Raw genomic sequence first — 10,790 nt, 5'->3', positions numbered from 1 at the left:
GCTTTTGAAAAGTATGACCTGCCCTCAGAGTCCCAGCCTCCAAGGACAGTGAGGCTGCCCAACCTGGCGACACCTGCCCCACAGACACTGGGTAGTGACGGGGGCAGTCCAGGGCCTGGGCCCAGCAGCTCTCACAAGGAGCAGGCAAGAGGCTGATGGTCTGGAGGGCAACCACCCTCACCCCCACTCCAGCCCTTGTCAGACTGGCAGCCACAGGCCTTCCCATCAAGGGTCTGGCAGGGACCTCAACCCCTTCAGAGCCTCAGGGGCTCCTTTGCCCACTTTTGCCCAGTCCTCAGGCTTGTGTGTGGCTGGGTAACATTTCCAGATAATCGTGGACGGAAGCACCTTCTCCCTGCCTTTCCCTCCTTCCTTGCTACCCCCAGAGTAGGTAGCTGATTAAGTCCTTTGGTGCCTCAGGGAAGGGACACCCCAGGGCAGAGAAGAGGAAACAGCAAGTCTTTGTGGATCTTTGTCCCAAAAGTCTAAGCTCTTAGGTCAGTAGTCCTTAAACCCCATAGGGTATCAGAACCACCCAGAGGACTGATCTGATACCCAGCCCAGAGTCTCTGCTCCCCAGTCTGAGGTGGGTCCCAAGAACTTCCACTATGGCCAAGTTCCAGGCACGCTGGTGCTGCTGGTCTAGGCGGCCACATTGAAAACCCTGTCTTCCACCCATCCTTCGCACCTTGGTCATAGATCAGAGACACCTGGGGAGTTTTCCAAACCCCATCCCTGGCATGGTACGCCCAAAGATTCTGGTCTCAACGGTCTGGGACAGGGCATGGGCACTGGAAGTTCCTCAGTTTTCCAGGGCAGTCCCAGCTAATCAGGCTCTAGAGCGATGGCCCCCTCAGCCGGGTCTTAGCACCCAGTCTGCCTCTCGGAGCTCACACAGGCCAGCTCCTCACATCCCACTGCTTCAGCCACACTCTGTGCCCAGGGATGGCTCTGAGTTTCTGCCCTCTGCCTGGAAGGCTCTGCCCCCATGAACTCCTCATTGTCCTCCTGGGGATCTCAGTCAAGCACCCATTGGGAGAAGCCAGCCCCCAAGCCATCTGGGCCCCACTTCTCCCAGCCCCTCAAGTTCTCTGCTCACGCTCTGTCCTACCTGCACTGGGTGATGAGCCTCATGGACGCAGGTCTTCCCAAGGCCCCAGACTGCAGGACAAGGACTGTGTTTGGTGTTAACTTCTGTGATCCTGTCACTTAGAATAGAGTTCCGAGCACAGCAAGTGCAGGTTGTTACTTGAAAGAGTCCTGAAATAATTCTTTTTCCACTCTGACCACATTGAGAGGCCCAGATTCAGCCTCAGACACCATATGGCTAAAGAGATCTGGAACTCATTGGCCTGCAGAAGAAATACTAGTGGGAGACAGGGAGTTATGTTCAAACACCCACATGGCTGCAGAAAAGACCAGAGCATGGCTTTCTCCAAATCACCGGGAGCTGGTCACTAAAGGTGGAGATTTCAGGGCAAATCAGGAACACGTCATTTCCATGGTGATCAGAGCTCCCTGGAAAAGGCCTCCAGGCAGCATGCTGCTTTCCCCAGCCTAAGGGGCTGGGAGCAGCCCTGGACCCTCCCACCCAGAGGATCCATCAGTCCATGGTGATCACGGTAACCAGGCTCCCCACAGCTCTGGGAGCAGGCAAAGAGACAGCAGACTTGATGTCAAGATGAGGCATGTGGCTCAATGCCCTTGGTTTGACCAAGCCAGCTATATGAGGAGTGATCCATGCAGATCCCAGACCGCACACTCAGAAGGACCTGGCTATTGGTTTCATGCTCTGCTGTCGCCACCATGAAATTATCAATAATTATTTTTGACCAGGAGGCCACATTTTCATTCTGTACTGGGCCTAGCAAATTCCATAGAGGGTCCTAGGTCTAGCCCCTCTGCCACTGTGAGCAGGGTGGCCTCTCAGCTTCCTCAGCTGCAAACTGGAGACCTCAACCCCTCATGGAACATCAAGGGAACCATAAGAGGGAGCAGATGAGAAAGCTCTTTGGAAAGGTCCACCTGCTGTACAAGTGGTGCCTAAAGATCTGTGTTTGTGAGGACAGATGGATGGGCTTGCCAGTAATCATCCTGCTATAGCTGCCATGCCTTCAGCATCTCCTCCACGCTCTGTGTTTTCATTCAATCTCACAACAAGCAAATGAGAGACGTGACTGTTTCCAGTGTATGGATGAGGAAAGGGGGGCTCAGAGAAGCTGAGTGATTTGCCCAAAGTGTCACAACCGTGACAAGTGGCAATACCAGGAGCAGAACTCAACCCTGCTGGAACCCAAGCCCAGGCACTTCCCTCTGCACCAGTCAGCTTGGGTTCTTGGGGAGGTGTCACCTCCAGGGAGTTTCCTTGGACCAAAGAAATCCAGGGAAAATGAAGCACTGATCTTGGATTAAAGGCGAGCCCCGTCCCAGGCTGGGACCATCCAGCAATGCTCCTGTGACAGTCCAGTTATTAATCCTGAGCGCTGTCCCTCTCTGTGGGCACTGCCTCAGCTGACCCAGTCCCCAGCCCTCCTGTCCTCACCCTCATCCTTTAAGACACTAATAGATTTCCTGTAGCTTCAGGTATAGCAAACCTCTGCTGGTCTGAACTAATGTACTAGTATTTTAAAAAGGCTTCTTGGGAATTCTCTATTTCTCTTCCTTATTTTCCCTTTCAGCACCAAAAGAAGAAAACACATGACTTCAGTCTGCCAGCCACCTTTGAAAAGAAGGCCCCTCAGGAAAGAACACATTAGCAATCCACATGGCTTATTTAATTATGATGAAAATGCCAAATTATTAAATAGCCAGAAAATACTTTGAATAAAAAGTTGGTGATTACAGTTCCCATTTCATTTTTACCGGAACACATGTGGTAGTTTCATAATGCAAGAAATTATTTTCAGACAGAAATAATTACATAGGTCTCTCAGGTCACTTTTAGCAAGGGACTTTGCTATGCACTTTTAAATCACAATTTGTAGCACCCCCAAAAGCATCTTTTGAGAATTGCAAGTTGCCCCAATCAGAGCTGCATGCACAACTTCCTTCTGCTTGGAAGGATCAGGGCGAAGGATTCATAAAGAGTGGGATGGCTCTGGCTACAGCCCATTTATAAATGCACATGTGGGTTCTACACCCATAGGTACTAACCCTGTGCTTGGCTGAGCTGACTGATCTATCAAACAGCTATGAAGAATAAAACAAAATACTTTTTTTAAATGGACTTTCTATTCACTTAATTGACTCAAGAGAAAGCAAAAAGGCAAGACGTCAAGAGCCTGCCTCTCCGAGCTTTCTATACATGCATCTGTTCAGAATAGTTGCTAAATCACTGTTCTTTCCCCGAATATGTCCACAACACATAGGAGTTTTTGAGAAATAACTTCATTCAATCTACTTAACATTTAACAAAGCACCTGCTCCTAGTTCTGTACTCTATAGGAATCCAGAGATTTCTTCATCTGCATCTGTCAAGTCTTCTTATTCTTCTATTTGGCCCTGGGCCCCCTTGCTGTGAGAGCCCCGTGAGTGATGCTCTGTGATGTCACTCATGGTAACAGGTGACTGGGCCAAGATTGGACAATTGACCACAGCTAAGCCAATCAGAATCTCTCTTCCAGAAATTTGGAATTAACAGATTCTAGCCTCTCAAAAGGATGTAAAGCAGGCAGCTGATAGGAGTCGGAAGCCATGATATAGCCTGGGAGGAAAGTAGGAAAAGTTGCTCTTCAGAGCAGGAGGAGAGAAGGGAGCTGGAAAGACACTTTTACAATATGTTACTTCCCCAATCTCAAGGCCAGACTTCCTCCTGCCAGCTTCCCAATCTTCCCTTCTATATTACTTTATTTTTTTAAGAGATTTTTTTGGCTGCACCATGAGGATTTGTGGGATCTTAGTTCTCAACCAGGAATCAAACTTGTGCCTCCTACTGTGGAAGAGCAGAGTTCTATCTACTGGACCACCAGGGAGTTATCTTCCCCTGAAATGGAACACTATTCGGTCATAAAAAAAGACCAAAATAATGCCATTTGCAGCAACATGGATGGACCTAGATTATCATACTAAGTGATGTCAGACAAAGACAAATATCTTAGGATATCACTTATACATGGAATCTATTAATAAAATATAAGACTTCCCTGGTGGCCCAGTGGTTAAGTAAGACTTTGTTCTTCCAACGCAGGGGGCACAAGTTCAATGTCTGGTCAGTGAACAAAGATCTCGTAAAACTGCAGAGTGTGGCCAGGAAAGCAAAAAACAAGCTAAAAAATTATACAAATGAACTTATTTACAAAACAGACTCAGAGAGATAGAAGAAAAACTTCTGGTCACCAAAGGAGAAAGAGGGAGGGATAACTTAGGAATCTGAGGCCAGCAGATGCAAACAATCATACAGAGAATGGATAAACAGGGTCCTACTGCATAGCGTACACGCGTGCTTGCTTGGTCATGCAGTCGTGTTCGACTCTGCAACCGCATGGACTGTAGCCTGCCAGGCTTCTCTGTCCATAGAATTTTCCAGGCAAGAATATTGGAGTGGGTTGCCATCTCCTACTCTGGGGGATCTTCCTGACCCAGGGACTGAACCTGAGTTTCCGGCATTGGCAGGTGGACTCTTTGCCATTATGCCACCTGGAAAGCCCTACTGCAGAGCACAGGAAACTTTATTCAATATCCTGTAATAAACTACAGTGGGAAAGAATACGAACAAGGATACATACAGATATATACGTATAATTGAATTGAGTCACTTTGTTGTCCACTGTAAAGGAGCACAATATTGTAAATCAACTATACTTCAATTAACAAAATTAAGATAAATTGAAAAAACAAAACAAAGAAGAAACGCAACTTCCTCCCTAGACCTGCCCCGTCAGAAAGTGGGTGGGGCCCAGCCCTGTGTGTCTCACAGCCCTCCAGGTGATTCTGATGCCCGCTCCCTACAGTTTGGGAACCACAGATTTTCTAGGTACCAGGGGCTTTCACAGGCATTCTCTGAGCAGCCCCTCAACATAACCTTGTGAATAACTGCTCTGATCCCGGTCCCACATCCAAGGATGCGGGGCTCCAGGCCATGACCTGGTGGAAGTCACTGGCCTAGAGGAGACCCTGGGGGCCTGGCATTCGGGAAGACTGCCCAGCGCTGGTGTCCACTGTGCTCCTCCTCAATCCAGCTCTACGTGGGGTGGGTCTCTCCCTTGCTTCCCTGGAGACTTAGTCTCTTCTGGGTCCAGCTGAGGCCCACAGGACTTTCTCTACCACCAAACCCAGGCTCTCCCCTCAGCCTCATCACTCCCTGTCATTCATGTCCTTTTGGGGAAGAGATTATCCTACACATACAAAGACTGACTCCCTCTCCTTTGATGCATCCCCTGCCTCAAGCTGGGTCCGAGTGCTCCATGGTTTCCTAACAGTCCCTTTCTAGCTCCAGCTTGCGCACAATTTCACAGTTCCACCATTATACAGACAGCTCACACAGATGGAATTTGTGCCCCAGGAAGCAAGTTTTACTTATGAAGCATTAGATTTTGGCAGCAATGCTGCTTTCTCAGAAGGAATCCATGCTTAATCAATAATGGGTCATTTATTTTTAAGTGTGAATTGAGAATTAGTAGAAAAACTCCCTGTGTGTTGATAAAACCGATACAACCAGAACATTCACCAGGCTGACCAGAAAGAGCTGAGAGAGGACCAAGGAAATGCGTGCTGCCTCCCCGGAGCCTGGCCTCGTGTTCTAAGATCAGGAGGAGAGAAGCAAGGGAAGACGAGGACGCTGAGACTTGGAGCAAGTGGGAAAGTACTGAGCCCCAAGATCACGCGTGTAAACAGTCTCCAGCCCCTTTAAACATGACCACGACCTGCATCTCTAGGCCTGAGGGATTGCTTCCCCAGAAAGACTGAGGGCCACTCTGCCCATGAGGCAAGGCAGAAGTAGCAGGAATTTAACAGCTGCCAGGAGCAGCCTTTCAACCTAGGAAATGGTGTATAAATGCCCTGGCTCTCTCCTTTCCCCTGTGATAGGGCAATTCAGAATAGATTTTGCAATATTTCTCAGAATCTCCCTCAAAGATGATGTTCCAGGTGCCCACTGTGTCTGCTGGTTTAACAGTACGCTTTTCACTAACTGTTCTTTCTCTTGCTTACTGAGTTAGTCTCCTAGCAGTATGTTTTCTGAACTTCCCAAATAAACTACTTGAACTTTAAAATAAATAAATAAAAAATAAATACAGCCAACACCGCCCAGCAGGGTACTTTTGACAACCTATGCTTCCACTGCTTACAGACTGTCTGCCTTTGGCTATCACCCTTACCCTGCTGGTACACCCACCTGGAAGAATGTGGGTCCCAGCATCTGAACATAATGGGGCCAGGGGCTTGGCGGATAAGCAAAATGACAAGTACCAAGTCTGCAGGGCTTGTCCTTGAGAGAGAATTCCTAGGTCCACCTGCTCAGTGTCTCAGGAGCAGACTCTCAACTGATCCAGAGTCGGGGTCCCTGGGGCAGAGGAGGGAGGAGGTTTAAATCATGCCTTGCTTCTGCTCTGGGACGGTTTCTGTACAGAAATGTCAGCAGGATCAAAACAAAGCAAACAGGCTGCTCCAACGGGCAGAGGCTCAGCCTCAGATGGACCTGCCCCTGGAGGCCACAGAAGCTCTGGATCAGCTGAATCAAGACAGCAGGGCAGGGCTCTGCTGGTTCCAAATAGTGCTGGACAAACCTAGTGGAGAGAGACAGTGGTGTCTCAGGTGTGAAGGAAACAGGAGAATTTGTTCTCATCCCCAAAATGCAGAGAATCGGGGAATATGGTAGGAAGCCATCAAATATTCAAAAAGTAATGGGCCAACAGTGAGTAATAACTATAATAATAAGCCTGCTACTGCTGCTGCTAAGTTGCTTCAGTCATGTCTGATTCTGTGCAACCCCATAGACAGCAGCCCACGAGGCTCCACCGTCCCTGGGATTCTCCAGGCAAGAACACTGAAGTGGGTTGCCATTTCCTTCTCCAATGCGTGAAAGTGAAAGGGAAGGCGCTCAGTCATGTCCGACTCTTCACGACCCCATGGACTGCAGCCCACCAGGCTCCTTCGTCCATGGGACTCTCCAGGCAAGAATACTGGAGTGGGTTGCCATTGCCTTCTCCGAATAATAAGCCTACCTGTGTGTAATAACAGAATGAGAAAATAGCAATGACTGTGTATAAACACCTAGTAGGTGCCTCGCCATGCGCTAGATGATTTCCATAGATCTTGTTTAATACTCACCACATCCTGTAGCATAGGCATGATTACTCCCACCTTGAAGATGAGAAAACTGAGGCCCAACTGAGATATCTGGGGGAAGCTGCATGCTGGCTACTGCTGGGCTGGCTCTTCTCTGAACAGCTTTGCTCCTTTCAGTCCATTGCCTTGTGCTTGAGGCCATCAGTCCCCTGTTCTGGGTGGCTGCCTTTAGAGAAACCCCCCAGTCCCAGTCACTCCAATATATGCCCTTCCTTCTTTCTGAAAGTGTTCACACATCATCTCGGGCTCCTCCACGAAAACTCAGCCTCACACAGTCCTAACAGCCCGAAGTCAGGTGGCCTCCTGGGCCCTTGCTCCCTTTGCTCATCCCTCTCTCTCTCTCACCTGCACCATTCTGTTCATTGCCATATCCCTGCAGCCCAAATGTCGCCACCAGTGCGGCCAGTGGCCCCATCACCTGGATGGCACAGCTGCTCCTCCAGTAGCTCCTCCATCCCTCAGCCAGAATGAACCTCCCAAGATGCAAGATTGACCTGGACCCTTCCCTTTCATGGCACGAATGGCTTCCCGTGGCTCTCAGGGAGGCACAAAGCCCCTACTGCACCTGGGCTTCCCAGGCCCTTCCCCGTCTGGCCCTACTCCCACTCCTGTCCCTACTCCCACTCCTGTCCCTATTCTCACTGTTGGCCACAGACCCTGAAATTGCAAAGCTCTCCTGTGCCTCACAGCCCAGCCTGTACAGAGCCTTCTCCCTCAACCAACCACCTCCTCCCCTCCACCCCATCCCGAGCTCACAATTGCTCAAACTGCTGCACTCAGACTCACCCAGACTGAGTCAAAGGAGCCTCCCCTGGCTCCCATGGCCCCTTGCTCACCGTATCAAAGCCCCTGTGGTCCTATATAGAAATTGCTCTCTGCCTGCTTATTTCTGCAGACCAGCCTCATAACTGAGAGTAGGGATCATCATGTCCAGTCCCCTGAGATTGCCTGGTAGCCACTGGGTGCAAAGAACTGAGTGAATAAAGGAGCAATTGGTCAAGACCCTCCCACTCCCTATCCCTCTACACCCCACCCCCTCTCCAGTGCTGAGCCCTCAAAAAGAAGGATCTGGTGCATCCTGCCAGTGCCTCCAGCCTAAGCCACCAAGAGCTCCCTCGCAGTGGGACTAGGTAGGGTTTGTTGACTGACTGCAACAGGGGAGAACTCAGGCCATGGGGAACAAGGGGTCTCTCATCCACAGGGTGTCAGAGAGGCCTTACAGGACTGAGGTTTATGTTCGGTGACTGGGGGAAGGGCTTCGCTCTGGACTGGAAGCTGTCAGGAAGCAGGGCTGATGGTCTGACTGGGCATTTTACTAAATCTTGTCTAAAAATTCAGTATCACATGAGGTGAAAGGAGCAGTCACTTTTATTAGCCAGACTGTAGAGTGCATGCCACTCCTGTGGCTTGGACAGCATCCTTGTGTTTGAGTGCAAACATGATGACGGAGGGTCTGGTTTTTGCCTTGACTCCTCGTGGTCACAGAGAGGGCTTCTCTGAGGTCACTGTCATTGTCATGACTCTGATCTTGCTCCTTAGGAGAGCACCAGGCCAGCTGGGGTATAGGCCAGCTTTCAGCCATCAGGCACTGCTGGTCTCTCTCCATTTTTGCCAATCTGTCCCGCAGTCAGCTGGCCGTGCATCACCACCAGGGCCAGAGGCCGAGCCTTGTTCTTGGCTTCACATTCAAACCTTGTGCTCCAACCCAGAATTCACGGCTCCCCAGAATTCACGGCTCCCCAAAACCCAAATGGCTCTCTCCATGGCCCTAAATCTCCTTTACTCTTTTTGCTCCCCTGACCACCACCCCAGCTTTTGTTTGGGTATCAGTTCTTTGGTTCCATCGAGTTCCATTTGAGGTAGGTCATAAATGGAGGGGCAGAGGAGATGCCAATTTTGCAACTGGATGGGAGGGAAGAGAAAACTGACCTCACCAGTCCTCTCTCTGGTGGTGTTTACCCCAAACCATCAAAGCTTCATGCTGCAGGATTCAGCTTCCTCTTGTCATGGATTTTAGCACCCTTTTGCTAAGATACACTCTCTTTCTCACACTCACATGTGTTCACTCTCTCTCTCTCTCTCTACTTTGGACTGTACCACCAGTGGCATCCTATATCAAGAAGACACATTAAGGGAATTAAAAGAATTACCAGAAAGAAATAAACTACAGTGAATAAAGAGGAAATCTTCCTTAACTATCTCTGAATCTCCAAATCCTTGAAGTCTGCACTCTCCACATTGTGCATCTTCTCATTTGTACTGTCTCCCAGTCTCCCCTATGTTATTTGGCTCCCCTGATGAAATCATAAACCCCCAAGGAGAGAACTGTGCCCCATTGTTCTGACAGCTCAGCCTGGTGCCACCTCTCTCCCAGTCCCAGCCTGGGTTGGCTCCCCCACAGTCCTGCCCATACCCATCTGAAATGTTCACAGTCTTCCCAGAATTGTTCTTATGGTCCCCGCGAGGAGTCCAAAGGGATTTAAACAACTGAGCTTCTCCCAGAAATCTCCAGCTGGGAAGGGGCTGCAGGGGCAACCCTCCTCTCATGGAGTGGAGCCTGCCCTTTTCTCCCACAGAGGGGCCCAGGGCCAGGCATTGGCCAAGGAGAAGATGTCAGTTGAGGTCCTCTCCACCATCACTAAGAGGATGCTCACTTGTCTGCAAGCATCTGAGGATGAGTACATGGTATAAAATTCTCTTTGAGAATCCAGAAAATTTGCTCCATTCAGAACAATTGGTTCAAAGGAGAGAAACCACGACCTCTTCCTGAAGATGTAGGCTGGTTTTGTGAGTGTGTATTATGACAGATGAGGGTGGGAAAGGCAGAGATTCTGTATCAGCTCTCTGATATGTGTCAATGGAAACTTCAGCCACCACCTCCATTCCCACAGCACTTGTTCTCTGTACTCAACTGCGTCCAAAGCAGCATGGTTATTATCCAAATTTTTCCCAAATTGGTGTTGCTTCCTAACCAGTGTGTGGATTGGGGTTGGGGGCCAGAGACAGCATAACTATGATACCTTCAGGGCAGGACCTTCCTGTTTTGGAGTTAGGCATTCACCCCACAATTGACCACACCTGGCTGGGCAAACAGACTAACATGCTGTCACATTCACAGTCTTAGATCTTAACTCTCCAAGGTCAAGGCCAAAAGCACCAGCATCTCCTTTGAGCCCAGGAGGCTGTTAAGGCTACCCCTTCATTCACATCTATTCTGTGTATGAAAACACATCAAGAAATAGACAAGCTTGGAAAAAATCACAAATTAGGAGAAATTATTTGCATTAAAAAAATACTTAATTTTTGGAGGGTTTTCTTAAATAATAAATGCTTCTTACACTTTTTAGCTGCATGTTTCCAAAATATTACTTTCTTGTCAAAATAAAAACCAGAAAAATAGAGAAACTGAAAGTTAAGTTAGCAGATCAAAATGGTAAATACTAAAAAATTTAAATAGTAATAAGCTAAAAGAAAACAGAATTGAGTATATTTTAGACATGCAAAAG

The sequence above is a fragment of the Ovis canadensis genome, chromosome 2, assembly GCF_042477335.2.
Source record: "Ovis canadensis isolate MfBH-ARS-UI-01 breed Bighorn chromosome 2, ARS-UI_OviCan_v2, whole genome shotgun sequence".
NCBI classification, from domain to species: domain Eukaryota; kingdom Metazoa; phylum Chordata; class Mammalia; order Artiodactyla; family Bovidae; genus Ovis; species Ovis canadensis.
The sequence above is the reverse complement of the archived record's forward strand: the minus strand, read 5'-3'. Positions refer to the sequence as shown.